The sequence below is a fragment of the Xiphophorus hellerii genome, chromosome 9, assembly GCF_003331165.1.
Source record: "Xiphophorus hellerii strain 12219 chromosome 9, Xiphophorus_hellerii-4.1, whole genome shotgun sequence".
NCBI lineage: Eukaryota > Metazoa > Chordata > Actinopteri > Cyprinodontiformes > Poeciliidae > Xiphophorus > Xiphophorus hellerii.
Window position 1 is genome coordinate 31,622,126 of NC_045680.1, and position 20,286 is coordinate 31,642,411.

The following is a 20,286-nucleotide window of genomic DNA, read 5'->3' on the forward strand; positions in this document are numbered from 1 at the left end:
TCAAAGAACCTCCAGGTAAACACAAAAACAAACATGATTTTCTATGGATTGTGGGTCCTGGTACAACACTTTCCTCGTGTCTCAGCTGTAAGTTGTTCACCATATTTTGTTAAATAAAAATTAGTAAAACGTCTGTAAAGCAGGAAAGTTTCAGCCTTTCATCTGACTGAATGTTAAAAACTTTCTGCGCTGCGTCCACAGACTTGGAATAGGCCGGTTGTGCGTGTTGTGTTGTTTTGCAGAGAATGGATGGCATGTTTTTGGTGACAGCGTGGAGTGAGTTGTCAGACTGTTGCCATGGCGACAGGCGGACATGATGAGTCTGAGTCAAAGCTGTAAGTATTCTCAGATCCATCTGGTTCTGCGTCTCAGGGTTTCGTTCCTACTTTATGTTTTCCTGATTTGTTTTCCTCTTCTTCTGTTTCAGCTCCAGACAGCAGTGCTCTGTTTTTCAGCTGTCTGGAACAGCGCCGCCTGCTGACCAAGGTAACTCGTTACAGTCAGCAGACCCTGGTGGTTTTCTGCTACATGAACTGTAAGAAATTGTCTTCATCAAAGTGTGCAGTAATTAATTTGACTAAAAGTTTAATTTTGCCTCCGGTGAGAGAAAATGTGTTTTCTGATTTGTTTAAAGTTGCTGATAAATCAGTAAATATCCTTCCAGAGAGCGAGGTTTAAAGTTTCAGTCTGCCTGCTGCAGCCTTAAATTACACGTTGACTTCTCTCATGTAGCTCAGAACATGCAGACCGACATGTTTTTATTTTTGTCCTGGAAGGAAATTAAATCAAAGCCATTTCTGGTTGGGCTAAAATAGCTGCTGCTGTTTCAGCTTCTCTGAAACAACCAAAGCAGCCATTACGCCGAGCGACGGGATGCTGCCGTCTAATCATCATGACTCGGGGACGTTTGACCTCCCAGCATCACGGCTGACCTGGGAAATACGCAGGAAGTCATTTCAGAGAAGGTTTCTTTGCTGAACTGATTGGAAGAAAGCAGCGAAATAACGAGCAGCTTCACTCTGAACTTTACATTTAAATGTTAAAGTTTCAAATTAACTCTCAGCGTCAGGTCAAATTAAAACTTTAAAGATTTATTGGAGAGATAAAACCTGAATCTGGTTGGTAATCATTATTATTTTCTCTGTTGCTTCCAACCCTGGAACAGGAATAATGTGATGTTTTGCTCCCCCTGCTGGACACCGTGAGAACCTGCAGCTGCGCATCACAGAACAACAACATCTGTATGGATGAGTCAACAGGAGAAAACTGAAAACCACTGGATTATTAAATTAACAAGCAGATTTACAGAGAGCTGAACTAACGTGTGAGTTTTTACAGTTTTGTTTTGGTTCAGTGATTTTTAATGTTTCCATTAAGCCCTAAAAATGATGAATATTCTGTCTTGTGTAAATCTGCTGACCCAGTCAGCATTTTTAATATTTTCTTTGCTGGATCAGCAGTTTTTCTGCTTATTTTCTTCTCAGCTGTTGAATCTTTGAACTAAATAAAACCTGAAACTGAATCAGAGCCGAAAATCAGAAACGTTCAGCTAAACGCAGAAAAACGGTTTAATGAAGTTTCATACGGATTCCAGTTCAGTTCATCGTTCATAACTGATGTCACTTTTAGTTCAAACTAACAGATCCAATTCATTTTAAATGTAATTACATGAAGTCCAAACCAATCAAAGTCAGAACCACTGATTGGTAAAAGGATTCAGTCTGACGAAGTTCAGCTGATCGCAGCTTGTTGCTGGTTTTACAGCAATCCCTCCTCCAGAGGAAGCATGTGGTGACAGGAAATATCTGAACGGAGAGTAGTAGGAGAAAGAAGCAGAGTACAGGAAACCTGGTTTTAAAAAATGAAAATAAAAACTCAGCTGCTGCTAAATTTAGATCAGTAACAGGAGCCGCCATCTCTTTCTGAATCTCACCCAAACCTCTGAATGGACACCCGTTTCTACCAATCAATCAATCAATCAATCAATCAATCAATCAATCAATCAATCAATCAATCAATCAATCAATCAATCAATCAAATGTTATTTGTATAGCACATTTCAGCAGCAGGGATTTCAAAGTGCTTTACATCGTTACAAACACAGAAACACAAAGCAACATAGAATCAATAATCAAAACACGACATTAAGTCAAGTTCCATCAATAAATTTGTAATTGATTACGTTTCAAATAAACAGGTGGGTTTTTAGTGGAGTTTCATCCATAAAGGTTTACCTGTTACACTCCTACTGTGTTATATGGAACAACATTCCTGCTGCTATGTTTATTCCCGTTCACACAGTTTAAAACGATGTAAACTGCATTTTAATGGGCTTCTGGCACCAGGCTCCGTACCTATTTCACAGAATTTCGCTCTGGCCTTTCACCAGGCTTTTTCCTTCCACTTAACTTTCCATGAACATATTTGGACTTCTGTGTGAACAGCTAAGTTCTTAAAGGCTTTTTGTTGCTCCTGCTGCTTGTGGAGGAAATCGGCATCAATCTGATTAGTTTGAATTATTGCTGTTAACGTTTGTAATCTGCAGCCATGTTGACATTAATTTAATTAAATTCACACTTTAAGAAACGAATGAAGAGTCTCTCAGGTCGTCTGCTGATCTGATCCTGGTTCTTCCTAAAGGTTTGAAACTCCTGAAGGTGGAGAAAAGTCTCGGCTGGTTGAGTGCAGAGCAGCGACGTCCAGACTTAAATCCAAGCTGCAGATGTTTCCAGATGTTTCCAGGTGATCCAGGTGAGTCGATCAGGTGTGTTTTTTGTTTTTTAAGGAGTCTTGAGCAGAAACTGTTTCCTGTTTGGTCGGCTGAAGCTGCTGCGATGTGGCGAAGGTGTGAGACGACCAGAGAGACGCCGCACAGCTGGAGACCATCATGCAGAGAAACGGGACACTGCATGGTAGAGCTGTGTGTGTGTGTGTGTGGGGTGTGTGTGTGTGTGTGTGTGGGGTGTGTGTGTGTGTGTGTGTGTGGGTGTGTGTGTGTGTGTGTGTGTGTGTGTGGGTGTGTGTGTGTGTGTTGAATGAGAAAGGAGCATTCAGTCTGAGCCTTTTGATCAAAGTCAAAACTTGAGGCTAACAAGAGCGTTTCTTTTCCTCCTTTGAAGGCGTTTTGAGTTTTCCTCTAATAGTCCCGGGTGTGTGTGTGTGTGTGTGTGTGTGTGTGTGTGTGTGTGTGTGTGTGTGTGTGTGTGTGTGTGTGTGTAGGTGAGTGTGTGTCTTTGTGCCCTGAAATGAATCTCATTGTCACATCTTGTGCCAGAGCAAATTCTCCGTCCAAAATGAGCAATTTGGAGCTGCGCCTGCTGTGGAAAATCTGCCTTCAATTTTCCCCCCGCTGGTGGCTGAGTGCACTCTGTCCCATTTACACACACACACACACCCCCACACACACACACACACACCCACACACACACACACATGAGATCCTGCTCCGTGTGGACCCCACAGTTTATTTTTTCCCCCAATTATCCATTTAGTGTAAGTGTTGGGCGGCGGAGGAAATGTTTGTATTGTCTTTATTTAGCGATGCTGGTTAAGCTAATACCTGATTAGTGAGTCAGAGCTGGAAGCAGCTGCTCCACTTGTTCCTGTTTTTCCAGTCCCACTCCGTGTTTTTCTGCGGCGGTGACACCTGGATGTGATTCTGCTGCTCCATGTTCAGATTTACATCCCCACTGTTTGGTTATGATGGATGGCAGAGAGCAGGAACAAACCAGATCTGACCTTTGACCCTTAATGGCTGCTTTGCTGCAACATCAGCCACAGATTTTTGATGGTTTTAAAGAGTTTTGTTTGAAAGTTTTTGGTTTCTGACGTTCGAACCAGCAGACATGCTGACACTTTCCTTCACTGCAAAAACACAACATCTTACCAAGTAATTTTAGTTTAGTTTCATTTTAAGTTATAAGGTGAGAAAAATGTCTTGTTAGGCTGGCAGATTATTTCACTTGTAACTATACTCTCTCTTTTTGTTTTTTAGTCTTATTTAAAGTGTCATAAAATATTTGGACTACATTTTAGAGGAAAATTATTTGGTTAGATTTTGTGTTTTTGCAGTAATTTGACATTAAGAACTAAACTGCTTCTTAGTTCTTATTATGGTTCCAGGTTTATTTTTTCCCGTTTTTAAAGCTGCAGTTTGTAACTTTTTCTAAAATGTTTTTTTTCCCATGTTTATAAAATTTGTCACCATGTTGAGAAAGTTTTGTTTGAGACAGATAATCTGTGAACAGGCTGCTGAAGAAATGCACCAAAAACAACCAATCAGAGCCAGGAGGCGGGGCTTAATGCTGTCAATCAACCTCATTTATGCGCTGCTAAATGTGGAGAAGAAACAACTTACTGTTACAGAAAAACCGTTTCAACATTGTCATTGGTGGCTAGGCTAACTAGCATTACCATTCAACATAGCAGAGACCAAGACAAGATGTGAGCATGAGGATGATTGACAGCACTAAGACCCGCCTCCTGGCTCCGATTGGTGAACGCAGAGGAGCCGGATTTTTTCAGATTATTTATCTTATATGATAATATCATTGCACGGTGATAATTTTAACAAATATGTAAGAAATATATTTTTCTGCAGCTTTAACGTCATTTCTGTTCTTGTTGGTTTGTGGAAGCCTGTCTGCACTGCAAAAACACTAAATCTTACCAAGTTTTCTTCAATTTCAGGTGTAAATGTCTCATTCATCTGGAAATAGGACGAAACTAACTTAAATGTAACTTTTCAGCAACATATGGGAGCTTGTTTTTAGTCAAGAGTTACTTAATATTAATGAAATATATCATAGTTTCACTGGCAGATGATTTAACTTATAACCAGACATTTTTGCCAACTTATAACCGAAACAATCTGCCAGCAAAACTATAATATATTTATTATTGATTAAAACAAGCTGCTGTTTGTCATATTTCCAGTTTAATTAGATATTTACCCCAGAAAATAGAGAAAACTTGGTAAGATTTTGTGTTTTTTGCAGTGAAGTTTATTTTCTAACCACACAGAGAAAGCAAACTTTAAAAATGTTAAAATCAAAAGTTTCCTTGAACCAAACAGAATGAGTGAAGTGTTTCAGGCCGAGTGTAATTTATGGAAATCAAACATGATAACTTTATCCTTAATTATCTAAACCTAGAGAAGTTTTAAAAATAATCCCTAAGGTGTCGAACGTTGAGCCTTTTTTTATTAAATATGAATTATTACATAGTTGAAACTCCAGAAATGTCTTGGCATAAATCTTCTGCATAATTTCGTCTCTTTAATGAGCTGAAGTTCCACCAAAACAAAGTTTCTGCCCGACTTTGCTTTTCAACAACAGAAACTTCCCAGGTAAATTTAACTCCTCATCTGATGTAAGTTTCTTCATTTCTGTGAAAAATCATCTGAAAAAGCAGAACTTCAGTTTCAGTTTGATGTTTCTTCAACGGAGCCGGTTCTGTCTGGACCAGAAGCTGAAAAAAATCATTGTTAGAGTTTTTACAGTGAAAATATGACAAAAGTAAGTTAACTGGGGAAAAGGTGGAGTTACCCAAGAACATCATTTAAAAACTACATCATCACATGGACTAAACATAAAGTTAACTGGAAACGTTGGTATTTTAAGAGCAAAATGAAGATAATTTATATCCAAAACGTGATGAAAAAACAACAACATCAAGCAAAAGAACAATTTCTTTCTAAACAAAACATAGAAAAACAAAACCTGCAGCTGTGTGTCTGAGTTTGGTGAATATTTGTTTGTTTGTGGGTATTTTACTCAAGAGTAGCAATACTTCATGATAAAATCAGCTAAAGTACGTAACAGTAAAAACAAAAGTACATATTTTCCAAAAAGTTGCTCAAGTAAACATAACTAGTTTCTAATGACTTCTGGTTTTTCAGTGTTTTTATCATATTTGACCTGAAGGACTAAAATCTGGAGGTTTTACATGTAAACTCTGTAAATTGCTTCAAACAAAGAGAATAAAATGTGTCTCTAATGTCCTGATGTTTCAGTGAGTGAGCCGCTGCAGCTCATCCTAAAGCCGGTTCTGTTCTGCTCCTCCAAGTTTCCAGGACTGAAACCAAACTGGAACATGAAGGTTTTATCTGATTCAAACCAGCAACAAAACGGCCTGATGATGGACTTATCATCAAACATCTGGATCCTCGTGTCTCTTCATGAGACGCCGGAATAAAAATCCGTCCTGGTCTTAATTTTCCCCTCTGCGCTCGTTATTCGTGTTGCATCGCGGATCATCTTCTTTCTCCAGAGAACGGTTGGTTTTTCTCCTGCGTGTGTCGGGCTGGCCGGCCTGCAGACGTCTGAACTCTTCAGTGACAGCAGGAAGGAACGTGGGGCCAGCAGGCCGACGAGGGGAAACCAGAATGAAACGAAACGATTAGCATGAGGCTAACTTCACATTTAGCTCCATCATTTAAAGCAAGAAAATTCACCGATTTATATTTACCCTTGATGCAAATTAAAGTGATTCTATTGTACTTATTTCTGGTTCTGAAGGGAATTATGGGATTTCTCTTTTTTAAAACTGCAGCAAACTGAAAAAGTTTTTCATATATTTGTCCAAACTGTCACCATGGTAACAGTTTATGAGACAGATGATCTGTGAAAAGATCAACCTCCTCCCTGAGTTACTGCTGCTGTCTGACAAAATGCACCAAAAACAAGCAATCAGAGCCAGGGGGCGGGGCTTAGTGCAGTCAGTCAATCACATGTACTTGCTGCTAAATGTGCTAATGGCAGAGAAATGACTTAAAGTTACAGGAAAACTGTTTATCCACCGGTTAAATGATGATAAAGTTAACTATGCTAACTAGCTAACACTAGTTAGCATAGTTAACTGTGCATAATTAAGTCCCTCCCACCTACAGAGAATGACTGTTAACTTACTGCAGGTGGAAGTTAACAATTATTTAGCTATGCTAACTAGCTATTGCATTTAGCTCGTTAGCATACTAACTCTGCTGGCATAGTTAGTGGCTATGCTAACTAGCCTTAGCATTCATGACGGGCTGTGCTAGCTGTAGCCAAGTGGGAGAGTGCAAGAGGGATGAGTAGCGTCACATGGAATGTGATTAACAGCGCTAAGTCCTGCCTCCTGCCTTTGATTGGCTGATTGGTTGTTTCTGATTAGCACTGGGAGGAGGTAGAAACTTTCTTCTTCTGGTTTTTTCACAGATTATCTGCCCCAGAGCTTCAACAAATATATAAAACAATATTTCTTAAGGTTACATGGCTGCTAACAGTGCTAATGCTAACGGTTGCCACTTTGACAGAATGAGAGTTAAATATTAATTTCCGCTCTGTGTGTTTTTTCACTCTCCAGTCGTTTTGATGCTTTCCTGTTTCCTGATCCCAGCCTACCTGTTTAACCAAAGCCACAGGAAACCTAGCAGAGCTAGCTAACTGATGCATCACCATCCACGACTCTTTGAAGATACTTGGATGGTTTGAGCTGTGACATTTCATTTCAGCCGGTTCTGGAGTGACTTCCTCAGACCCAGATGGTTCTGGACAATCTAGGAAATCCTGAAGGCTTTGAACTTCTCACCTTGAAGTTCTGATCCGGTATCCTGAACGTTTTAGCTCTTTCCTTGGTTCAGTTCTCCTGAATGAAATGAAGGTTCATTAACAGAACTTCTGCAGAACGTTGACCTCCTTAGGAAGAAGTTGGACCATTTTGCCGGAGCAGAGATATCCAAGGATGTTTTTCTCCTGATGGTCCAGTTGACCCGGTTCTACTGGAACCAGAACTCCATCATCTGCTCCACCTCCAGCTGCTCTGGTTCTGAGTCAAACCAACCTGTTCCCCTCCTGGCCTGTGGGGGCGCTGCACCAAGAACCACTGAAGGAAACGACACAAAAACCTCTGAAGACACTGAGAGCAACTTCCTTCTTCACCAGATGGAAACAAGATGGAGGCGTCAGATTTTAGTGTTGGAGGATTTTTGGCTGAAGACCAGGAGCCATTTCTGCTGCTAGCGCTAGGCTAGCATGTTAGCTTTGGTTGTATTTACCCAGAATGCCCTGTGCTGTAGTCCACTTCCTGCTTTTGGAGTGGTCTCCGGTCCGCTTGGCGTTCACATTCAAACTTAACCAAGGGTCAGAGGTCATAGGTTGATTAGCGTTCAGACCTCACCAACCGAACTGGACGTTCTGGACAAATGGACTGGAGTTGAATTAAAGCGGACTGAACAGAGCCGGTGTGAATGAAGACTTATCTTCAATATTATCAAATGTTGAAACTGATGGTTGAGATGCAGAAACCTCCCAGTTTCATAGGAACATTTTCTGTATTTGTTTTTAATCAAAGTCTTGCAAACGACTTGCAGCAGAGACACCCAGTTAGTGTTGTGCCAGGACAGGTGAGAGCTATCATGGCTATGCATGGTAGCACTTCCCTCTGCAGCTGTTCTCTTCTCCTCCAAACAGGTTTGTTGTGAAACCCCTCACTCTGTTGGTCTTCCATGCAGGCAGCTTCCTGAGCTGCAGCTTCCTCTGCGTCTCTCCTCTGGATCCAGCTACACTTCACTCTGATCTGGGTTCAGTAATCAGACAGGAATCTGCTGAAGCTGTTGGTGATGAAACGTTGTAGCTGCGCTGATGTCAGAAGAAGCAGAGAAAGTTGGAGGATATAAAAGGCCTGAGAAGGAAGCAGTGAGCAGCTTCCTGAAAGCAGACGCCACAGCTGTGACTCCAGAGCGGTTTCTCTGCAGGCGCTGCGTTGTCCTTCAGCTCTGCAGTCGTTCGGGTTCCTGGGGAACGGGCTGGCCCTCTGGATCTTCTGCTTCCACCTGCGGCCCTGGAAGAGCAGCACGGTTCTGCTCTTCAACCAGGCCGTGTCCGACTTCCTGCTGAACGCGGCGCTGCCGCTCAGGGCCAGCTGCTACTTCTCCGGGCTGCGCTGGAGCTTCGGCCCGGCGCTCTGCAACGCCTGCCTCTTCGTGGTGGTCATGAACCGCAGCGGCAGCACCTTCTTCCTCACGTCCATCGCCGTGGACAGGTACATGCACGCGGTGCGCCCCCACCACTCCGTCAGCTCGCTGAGCTTGACCAAGGCGCGCTGGGCGTCTGGCTGCTCGCCATCGCGGCGGACGCGCCCGTCTTCGTCCTGCAGCACGCCAACGGCAGCCACTGCGAGAGCTTCAAAACAGACGTGGGCGCAGCACAGCCTGGCACGAGTTCGTCTTCCTGGCCTCCTTCTTCGTGCCGCTGCTCATCATCCTCTACTGCACCGTGCACATGGTGCTGCAGCTGCGGCGGCGCCAGCTGGCCCACAACGCCAGGATCAGGAAGGTTCTGTACTTCGTCTCGGTGGTGGTGGTCTTCTTCGTCTGCTTCCTGCCCAGCAACGTCACGCTGCTGATGATCTGGATCTGGTCCAAACGGGCCGCCGGATCCTCCAGGACGCAGGTGCTGACTTCTGTTGGAACCAGAAATGTTTTGAGACAAAATTCACTTTTAGGAGTATTTTTACCCTATGGAAGACCATTAGGGCCACTGAATCAATTTTGAAAAAAATTCTGATTATTTTCAAAATCAGAATTTTGAAAAGAAAAAAAAGAAAAAGGTCATATTTATGAGTATAAGGTCAAAATTCTGAAAAAAGTAAAAGTTATGAGGAAAAAAAATCATGATTCTGAGAAAAAAGCAAAAAATTCAGAGGGAAAAATGAGTCAATATTCTGAAATAAATTAACTTCTGAGATTAAAGTCAAGAATATTATTTTTTTCTGTGGCTTTAATCTGATTCTAGTTTTTACTTTTACTTGAGTGACTTTTTATGAAGATTGCTTCTCTTCAGTAACATTTCTGTAAAAGTTCTGGAGTAACTTCACTGAATGAAGAACAAACTTGTTTTAACCAGAGATTCACCAGACTCACACCTGCAGGTTTTATTGAAATTTTATCAGTTTTATATTGAAAAAAATCCTTTGGATATATTTTTCCTGTTTTTGTTATTTTATTTCATTTACATGGATTATTTTCCTTTTAGTTCTCTAAAATGCTAAAATTTCCACATAACTTTATTCCATAATCTGACATAATTATTTAGTGATTTTGTGAATTTTAGTTTTTGATAAAAGGAATAGTGTTGACTTTATTCACAGATGAAACTTGTTGTAGTTTGTAATCTTTTATTATGTATTTTGTTTTTTAACTAATGACGCTAAATTTGAGTATTAAAGATTATTATTGTTATTATTATAAAATAAAACAATGCAGAGGAAAAGAATGAATTTTTTCTAAATATTTTTGGAAATGTCCTCAAATCATTCAGAGCCAAAGTTTATTCACTTCAGGATCAAATAGTTGATCAAATTCACTAAATTTGATCAACTATTTATCTTGTCAAATGAACTAAACTCAGCTTTTTGTGTGTTTCCAAGAGAAATATGTTTTTCTAGTTTAAGTTGTAATCACCATATTTAATCAAATAATTTTAGTGAATTTATGTCATGATTTCTTTCAGTGATTTATTTAATATTCAGATGAATTAAACTTTACAAACTGCAGCAGTTCTAAAGAGTGTTTCTAGTTTTATTTTAGTAATTTACTAATAATAACATCCTTTCACAGGAAATGCTCCATCTATTCAGGGAGTTTTTTAAGCATCACTTTCATTTCTGTTTCACAAGTTTGATATTTTTAAGTCTAATTGTCTCACCTGAACCAGAAATAATCCTCCTGAGTTAGAGGGGCTGATTTGTTTTTTCCTGTGAGAGATGAACTCTGATTTATCTGATGCACAGAAATTACGTTGCAATATTTACACAGAAGTTGTTTTGGGTTCCTGAAGAAGTCCGGATGGGTGGGTGCGTTCAGAACCAGAACCAGCCTTTCAAATGGAAACTTTCTGTTTTTGGTTCTGAGTGACGCTTCAACAGGAAAACCAAGTTTAGAAGATGTGATTCATGAAATACAGTAGAAGCTAAAAGGAAGTAAATAATGACTCAGCAGGCCAGTTCAGTTCAGTTCGGTTCGGTTCGGTTCAGTTCGGTTCGGTTCAGTTCGGTTCGGTTCAGTTCGGTTCGGTTCGGTTCCCTTTGGTTCGGTTCAGTTCAGTTCGGTTCAGTTCGGTTCGGTTCGGTTCAGTTCGGTTCGGTTCCCTTTGGTTCGGTTCAGTTCGGTTCAGTTCAGTTCGGTTCGGTTCAGTTCGGTTCGGTTCCCTTTGGTTCGGTTCAGTTCAGTTCAGTTCAGTTCGGTTCAGTTCAGTTTGGTTCGGTTCAGTTCAGTTCGGTTCCCTTTGGTTCAGTTCAGTTCGGTTCAGTTCGGTTCGGTTCGGTTCAGTTCGGTTCGGTTCAGTTCGGTTCAGTTCGGTTCAGTTCAGTTCAGTTCAGTTCGGTTCGGTTCGGTTCCCTTTGGTTCAGTTCGGTTTGGTTCAGTTCAGTTCGGTTCGGTTCAGTTCAGTTCGGTTCGGTTCAGTTCGGTTCGGTTCCCTTTGGTTCAGTTCGGTTCGGTTCAGTTCAGTTCAGTTCGGTTCAGTTCGGTTCAGTTCGGTTCGGTTCGGTTCCCTTTGGTTCAGTTCGGTTCGGTTCGGTTCAGTTCAGTTCAGTTCAGTTCGGTTCGGTTCGGTTCAGTTCAGTTCGGTTCAGTTCGGTTCGGTTCGGTTCCCTTTGGTTCAGTTCGGTTCGGTTCAGTTCAGTTCAGTTCAGTTCAGTTCGGTTCGGTTCGGTTCAGTTCAGTTCGGTTCGGTTCGGTTCAGTTCGGTTCGGTTCAGTCATCTTCAGCTGTCGGAGCCAAACTTCATCAGTAAAGTCCATTCCCTACAGAGAAAAATCTGCATTAGTATCTGAACCGGTTCAATAAGTAAAACCGGGCCGATATTAAGGCGATTTATGATTAGCTGTAATCGGGTGGAAATTAAAAATGTTCTCCTCCAGCCACTGTGGCTGGTAGAGAAACCCCACCAGTACAAGCAAATTATATAAAATACATTTTATATTCTTAACTCTATGAAAACTGATTTACTGACAATAAGTTTATCATACGTACGTATACAGACTAATTTAACTTAGTTAGTTAAATTAATTCATTAATCCATACTTTAAGTTGGATACCTTAACAGAGGTGAAGTGCAATAAGTTCACTTGAAGTAATTACTAACAGCAAACTTTAACTATACAACCCAAACATTGTTGAACATTTCCACATTTTGGCTACAACTCCTCCAGATAGTATTTACTGAAGATATGTCTAGTCATTTTTTAAACAGTATCAATATCTGTTTTCTAATTCTTCCGTTTGTTTTCCCTAACTTATTACGTTTTCTATTGAAATTCAGTGTTTTTCAGTCTGCCTGCTAGCTTAGTGTTAGCTTAGCTTCCTCCTCCCTGCATGAAACGCTCCTTCTTCATGAACATTTCCTCTCCTTCAGCAGGAGCAGGAGCAGCAGCAGGAGCAGCAGCTGCAGCAGGAGGAGCAGCAGGAGCAGCAGCAGGAGCATCAGCAGCAGGAGGAGCAGCTGCAGCAGGAGCAGGAGCAGCAGCAGGAGGAGCAGCAGGAGCAGCAGCAGGAGCGGCAGCAGCAGCAGCAGGAGGAGCAGGAGCAGGAGGAGCAGCAGCAGCAGCAGCAGCAGCAGGAGGAGCAGGAGGAACAGCAGGAGCAGCAGCAGGAGCAGCAGGAGCAGGAGGAGCAGGAGCAGGAGGAACAGCAGGAGCAGCAGCAGGAGCAGCAGCAGGAGCAGCAGCTGCAGCAGCAGGAGCAGCAGCTGCAGCAGGAGGAGCAGGAGCAGGAGGAGCAGGAGGAACAGCAGGAGCAGCAGCTGCAGCAGGAGGAGCAGCAGCAGGAGCAGCAGGAGCAGCAGGAGGAGCAGGAGGAGCAGCTGCAGCAGCAGGAGCAGCAGGAGCTGCAGCAGCTGTTAACCTGAACTCTTCCTCCATCTGTCCCTGGTCACGTCTCTCTCATCATCCTCCTCTGACCATAATGAATCCCGCAAACACTAACTTCCCCTCCATCTCAGCTCCTGAATCTGCTCCAGCGGGTAAAGTTTGTGTGATAATTAACATATCGGTTAGCTTGACATGTTTTTCTGAATGGGCTTATGCGCTTTTTAGCTTTAGTTGTCTAGTTTTTCTGACCCGCGTTGTCTCGTATTTTTCCCGGAGTCCAGTTAGCTGAAATGGCGCCATGACCTCAGAGAGGAGGGGCGGGCCAAGGAGGACCGAGGGATTTCATTGGATAAGCCCAATGTCCGTCAATAAAATCAACCAATGGGCTGTCGCGATTGATAAAAATTATATTTAATATAATTTTTTGGGTTAAATTATGACAGACGAGGGCCGCCAGACATAGACAGTAAATACGTCAGTCTGTAATGCCAGCTGTTAGCTCCAGCATTTCCCCCACTTGAACACAGGGGGAACCTGCTGTGTGCAAACGGAGGAAGAGGAGAGTCGGCTGGAAAATCCGGAGTTTGCTCTGCTGTTTGGGAATGCTAACCCGGAAGGAGTCGCTGCTAAACGCTCCGGTTTCTAACTCCAGCTGCTAACGGTTAGCATCTGGGTCAAAACATTTTCTCCGACATATCATAATGGTTTGTTACAAAGACTTAAAGATGTTTTATTAAGTGCTTGTTAATTATGTTCGCTCGCTCTAATTTTGTCGCTCTAGCTAATGGTGTTAGTTAGCTCCTGCTAATGGAAAAATTACCTCTTGCTAATGATGCTAACTTCTAGCTTATGGTGTTAGCGCTTGCTAATAGTATTATCTCTAACTAATGGTAGTAATAGTAATGCATCCATAATTCCTATTGTTAAAGGGGCAGCATCGTATAAAATAGACTTTTTTTTAATCTTTCCATCATGTTATAATGTTATTCCATCATCATAAACAAACCTGCAGTGTTGCTTTGACTCTTTCATGTTTGAGGAATCCTTTAATCTCCATGGCAACCATTCAACTATGCAATGGACCTAGCCCCGCCTTGGAGGTGCAGCTCCTCCCCCACTCAACTCCTTCAGACTAGCCAGCAGCAATTAGCAAACAGCTGCTGAGCTCATTATAGGAGCTGCTGCTCAGAGCAGCGCTGGTAGAAACGTTAAAGGGTTAATAGAGGAGCCATGTTGGGATGACTTCCTGGAGGCGGAGCTTCAGAAACAGCAGGAATTTTTAAAGAGACAGAGACCTGATTTCAAGGAGACAAAGGAGAGAATAAAGTTTCTAAGTCATATTTAATATTGATAGCATTTTTATAATCGCTGAAGGTAACAGTTACTTTATTATGCTGTAAAATGGCACAATGTGCTGGAAAACACAGGAAGGTGCACCTTGTGTTCGCAGACCAGAGTGGGAAGGAGAATTTATTTATTTATTCATTATGTTTGCTAAAGCTAATCTGTTAGCTAAAGCTAATCTGTTAGCTAAAGCTAACGTGTTTCCTCCTCTGTGTGGGTGCAGGGTGCCACCGGGAGGCAGGCTGCACATCTCATGCGTGTAAATCTGCTCTGCCCCGTGTTGCACTGTGGAGGGAAATGATGAAGAGGAGGATGAGGAGGGGGGTTCCCCTTCATGTGAAGCAGCCAATCAGCTGGAAGCGGAGCAGCGGCGGTGGATTGTGAGCAGCAGCAGCAGCAGCATCCCTCTGCCTCCAGACGGAGGTGATGCTCAGGGACAGAGCCGGACTCCTGGATCCGGCACGGCGGATTGGGTCGGGCCGCTGCAGACGGGACTGGAGCCGGACAGGACTCCGAGCAGGAAGTGAGGTGAGATGTTTGAGCTGAAGCTGCTTCAGGGACAGACATGTTCTATAAATATCTCTGCCGACTGTCTGTTAGAGCTGATAGAGCTGATGATGAGGAGGCAGCACAGCGTCGCTCCTCTTCCTCCTCTTCCTGTCTGGATGCTACTTCCTGTTCACTATTGACGTATTGCAGTGGGAGCTGTGGTTCCCAGTTGGCCCTGTTTACTCAGGTTTAGGCTTCCCGTTTGTTGTATTTGTGTTTGTTTGCATTATTCCGTGTTTTCTGGACTGAACTTTGTGTTCGCTGCAGGTTCTCTGACTCACCATGCTCTCTGTCATCACTTCCTCTCCTCCTGCTTTCTGCTTTTATTGCTCCGGGTTGATTCTCTGGTTCTGGATTTAAGTTGAAGTTTTCTTATTTTCCCTTCCTGGAATCGTCGCGATTTATTTTAATTTATTTAATTTTTGAGCCAGAGTTGAATCTGTCCTCCTCTCTGTTGCTTGAATATTTGTGTGAACTATCTCTGGACGTTAGGAAAATGGAAACGGATCATTTTGATGATATTTATGTGCCGTCTGATTGGTCAGTGACTCCTCTGTGCGCTGAGGAACCAGAGTGAATGTTTGTATCAGCAGCTGGCCACTGAGCATGCTCAGTAGCATCCATTCAGACAGACATGAGGTCTTCACTCTGTTTGAGACCCGTTTTATTTTTGGGCTTTTCATTCCAGTTTTTGGGGGATTTATGGTGCAAACATTTGTGTTTAACATCAAAATGCAAAAACAGTTTGAATTGTCTACTACAGTAGTTCGAACTACTGTAATAGTTTTAATTAGTAGTCTTAATTTAATTGCTTGCGCCCTGTTTCCATGGTGATGTCTATTGTTTTCTTTTTCTGAGTGTCCGGGTGAAGCTCAACACATTTACTTTCACTAGTGGAGCGTTACAGCATTTTAAATGATGCTCCACCTGATATAAACGTAAACAGCTTTATTAGAAATTGCTTGTATTGTAATTTTAAATGTAACAGAGACTGAAAAGAAATCAGAAAGAACAGGAGAAATGTCTGAAAGAGAAGAGAAAGAATCAGAGAGAGAAAACCAGCCGACACCGTAGAAATCTGCTTCTGCACCTGCAGAAAGAGAGAACAACCAAACCAGACGTTTATCCTGGTGGTTCCTGCTGGGTTTAGCGTACAGCCTGTCCTGTCAGGGTTACTTTAACCTCTAAGGTTTATTTAGACTCAGCGTGTCGATGATTACAGAGGAAAACCTGAAGATGGTTAAACAGATTCTTGTTCAATCGTCTCCTTGTAGCAGCGTTCTGGGATATTTCACTGACTTTATCCTGTAAATCATTTATTTACAGTTTATTATGAAGTCAGTTTAATTGTGCAGTGATGATGGAAGAAAAGTGAGAGATTGTAGCAAGAGAGTGAAAACATTTGGAGCCGAGTTTTGTGCCGTCTGCCCAGATGTCCTTAAATTTGGTGACAGAAGACATTCGGTATCGGGAAGCTGCAGTCGGTGCGTCGTCTGGCCGCTGGCCGTAAAGACCCGCGTTCCTCCTGCAGGAAGTGAAAGGTCAGATCAGCTCAGATGGAAGAGCTGCAGCTCCGGTCTAGAACCAACGCGGCCCTGACCTTTGACCCCACCAACACCAGTAAGCCTAATGCATGAAATCCGACCTCTGCTCTCTACCTGATGTTTGTTCCTCCCTGAATCAATCGGATGTTTTTCAGTAACTTTCCTCCCAGACGAAGCGTTTGTTTCTGTCAGGACATTGAATCAACACTGCCACAGTCTTTAAAGCTGTTATTGTTTCTCATATATTTTTCTTTTAATGTTTTCACTGAAAACGGCTAAAAATCGTCCATGTGTTCAACCTTTGACCTCTTGCTCAGTTCTTATTACCCAGAAAAGCAGAAAGAGCGAAGCTAACCCCGCTAAGCGCTCAGATCCAGTTTGGACGCAGCGGTTTTCCTTTAAATAACTCCATTTATGTCGCTGTATTTGTTCCCTTCCTGTCTGAAGAACGCGTCTGGCTGCAGATTCATGTAATCTGAGCCTAAACTTCACTCTGAGTTATTGATTATTTGGGAAGAGCGCTCTTTAGTAACGTGAGCCCTGGAGGGGGGGTCGTCATGACGCTTATTAATAATGCATGCTTGGTCCTGCTGGGATGCCGGAGTGGAAACACATGCAGCTCGGTAATAAAGGCCACATGCTCCCACTGAACCGAACGGAGCTGCAGAAAACTGCAGATGCATTTTAAAGATGGAGACTTTTACAGTGAAGTCATCAGGGCTCAGGTTTCTGAAGGTTGATGTTTCCTGGATGAGAAACAAACGGCTCTTCAAACTCCTTACAGCAAAAACAGGCAGAGTGTTTAACATGAAAGAGCAGAGTTTTATTAACTTAAACTACGATAAAGATAAATTTATCTGACTGTTTAAAAGAGTCTCATTAAGTTACACAGTCAAAAATTAAAGCAAAGATTTGGTTACTTCACCTTTCTTAAGAGGACAAAATGGGTTCATTCTGCAAAGTCTTATTTTCAACATCCAATGTTTAGCTCCAAGCTAATTAGCAGCTAGCAAACTAGCTAATTTATTTAAGCAAGCTAAATATTTACTTAGCAACCTCAGTATTCACTTACCAAGTTAAATAGTTAGCAAGCTAATCATCTAGTTTATAAACTAAATATTTACATCCAGACTAAATGTTTAGTTAGCAAGCTAAATAGTTATAAAGCTAAATATTTAGCTTAGAAATCAAATATTTACCTCCAAGCTAAGTAGTTAGTTAGAAAGTTAAATTGTTAGAAAGGCAAATGTTTACTTAGCAGGTGAAATAGTCATCAAGCTAAACATTTAGTTCAGAAACTAAACATAAATATTAAAGCAAGTCTTCCAGTTCTGAAGCAGCAGCCCAGATCATCACTCTGCCACCTCCATGTCTGACTGGTGCTGGGATCTTCAGGATCCGTTTCCATTTCTGAACATGTTCATTTTTCTAAAGACAAGTTATTTTATCCCCAATATAATGTTGTATTAGAAAAACCTTCTATGAGAGAAACTAACAGAAAAGTAACATTAATATTCATTCAGAAGGTGAAAAATTGAACCACTGTATGTTCATAAAATGTAAATATTAAATATCTATGTAGGTCTTTAGTACAAGTAATTTAATAACATTTTGTGACTGTAATGTAGAAACAAAAATAAAGGAAAATGTAACAAATAATAGAAAAAATGGACTTGAGCTGCTTTGGCAGGAACAAAAAGCATCTTCTGCGTCTTTAAATATAACAATTATCAATTATTTTCTTGTATTGTGTTTATTTGAAAATAAGTAAAAATAATTTTAAATCAAGTGAAGATAATGGCTGTTAAAGTGTTTAGAGCATTAAAATAAAGAAAAGTTGTAATAAAGAACGACTGACTGATTTCATTCAGAGTAAAGAATCGGTTCAGAAGAATCTGTTCGCTCGTTAACATCTGGTTTGGATCAGGATGATTTGTTGCTTTTTAAATCCTTTGGCCTACTTCGTGTTGTTAGTCCTTCACCACCGGTTATTATCAGCTGATTTCCATTTTCACACAGGTTGGTTTGGCCTCAGTAATTTAAAATGAGATCATATTCGTTGGATATTAAACTTTTTGTTGTCATGTTTTCTTTGAAAAGGCGTTTCGTGCCTCAGATGGAGCAAAGGCAGAAAGTGTCAGCAGGATAATTACAGGGTGTAACTCTCACTGCGGCTCCTCCTTCCTGGCCTTTCCTCAGGCAGAGGAGTGAAATAACAACTGCATCCCACCATGCGCTGGGAAACCAGCAGGATATAAAGTTTTCACGGCTGATTTTAAACCCTGAGCAAACTGAACCGTCCCTGTGAGAGCATCAGCTGTCTGGAGCAGGAGGAAAACCTGGTCTGAATAAATCTGACGGAGGATCTGGGCTTCCAGCCGCAGCAGGGAGGGATGGTCATTAAGTTCATACAGGTGGTTTATTACTGAGCCGTAAAGAACAGAACGGAGCATCCAAGAGGAATCACTTCTGATGTCTAATTTATTCACAGAGAGTCCAACAACAGGATGATAAAATATCAAACCACTAAAATACATTAAACCTTTAACAGGAGGAGCAGTTCTGCTGCTGCTGCTGGAGAACATGCTGGGTTGTTCCTGTCTGAGCAACCGCTGCAGACGGCCCAGAGTCCGCAGACGGCCCGTAGACGGCCCAGAGTCCGCAGACGGCCCGTAGACGGCCCAGAGTCCGCAGACGGCCCGTAGACGGCCCAGAGTCCGCAGACGGCCCGTAGACGGCCCAGAGTCCGCAGACGGCCGCAGACGGCCCGTAGACGGCCCAGAGTCCGCAGACGGCCCGTAGACGGCCCAGAGTCCGCAGACGGCCTGTAGACGGCCCAGAGTCCGCAGACGGCCTGTAGACGGCCCAGAGTCCGCAGACGGCCTGTAGACGGCCCAGAGTCCGCAGACGGCCTGTAGACGGCCCAGAGTCCGCAGACGGCCTGTAGACGGCCCAGAGTCCGCAGACGGCCCGCAGACGGCCCAGAGTCCGCAGAGTCTCTGGGCCGTCTGCAGACAGCCAAGTAAGCATTTAGCTTGGAAACTAAATTGTTTATTACAAACAAAATATGAAGCTAGTTTTGATTGTCCACTTCCGCTTATCTTCAGCTGAATTTTCACATTAGCTTAATATTTAGCTGTGTAAATGTTAATTTGAAGCTAAATATTTAGTTTCTAAACTCCAATGCAGAAAACTTGACTTGTTTATGTTCATGATGGTAGGAGAGCCAATCAAGAAGCTCATGCATTGGCACATTTTTACATTTAAGGTACAATAATAGTTCTAAGGTAACCACGGCCTGATGTCAGGTCCTGACTGATCAGACCTGCAGGCCGGCTGCGGCCCACGCCCCTCCTGTTTGGCCTCCCCTCATCATGTGAGGAATGTGGAGCCGGTGTTTGAGCGGCTCCAGCAGATTCCTGATGTTGGACCAGGAGGCAGCGGGAATGTTGACGAACGGAGCCAACGTTCCGTCCTGAACCAGGAATGTTCCGGATCAGAACCGACTGATCGAAGCTGCTTCTCCTTGTTTTGTGTTTTTACTTGATTTCCTCTGAACGTCTCCTGTTATCCCAGCTGGGTCTGTCTGCCCTTATCGTTCAGCTGCTTCACTGCTGCAGTTTGTTTGCTGTCCTGGATAATGAGGGAACGTTTCTCTGGGCTTTACGCAGAGCGACATGTTGAACTTCAGCTCCACGACGAACCAGGTTTCACTTGGGAGGAAACTGTTACTCCAAGTCTGGGGTGCCCAAAGTGTGGCCCGGGGGCCATTGGCGGCCCTTTGAACAAGTTTGTGTGGCTCCAGAATGCTACAAACTCGTCCTCAATTTGATCATTGTTTAGCAGAATTTTAATAACAAATTTAATTCTTCTTAAATTCTTAGACACAAAGTATTTTACTTTTAACAACCGTGATTTAATGTTGCAGTAAGTAGAGCTGTAAACATTCAGCCACTTCCTAACAAAGCAAACCAAAAATAAAACACTGGATGACATTAAT

The 20,286-nt window shown here is 42.5% G+C and overlaps 1 protein-coding gene, 1 long non-coding RNA gene and 1 pseudogene across 2 annotated transcripts in view; 2 read left to right on the top strand and 1 right to left on the bottom strand.

Annotated features, from left to right (window-relative positions):
* Positions 1 to 5,184: 5,184 nt before the first annotated feature.
* LOC116725827 (uncharacterized) lies at positions 5,185 to 7,836 on the bottom strand. The gene is made up of 2 exons (XR_004340493.1): positions 7,570 to 7,836; positions 5,185 to 6,329 (listed from the first exon to the last, which is right to left on the bottom strand). It is a non-coding gene; the product is annotated as an uncharacterized LOC116725827 (long non-coding RNA).
* Positions 7,837 to 8,395: 559 nt separating this feature from the next.
* On the top strand, positions 8,396 to 9,565 carry LOC116725921 (hydroxycarboxylic acid receptor 2-like; annotated as a pseudogene).
* A 3,310-nt stretch (positions 9,566 to 12,875) lies between these two features.
* The window catches only part of pde4dip (phosphodiesterase 4D interacting protein), a 71,761-nt gene continuing 64,350 nt past the window's right edge, over positions 12,876 to 20,286 (top strand). Inside the window, exons 1-2 of the mRNA XM_032572071.1 lie at positions 12,876 to 13,001; positions 14,417 to 14,721. The gene's annotated coding sequence lies outside the window, so the exon portion shown is untranslated. The remainder of the gene's footprint in view (positions 13,002 to 14,416; positions 14,722 to 20,286) is intronic.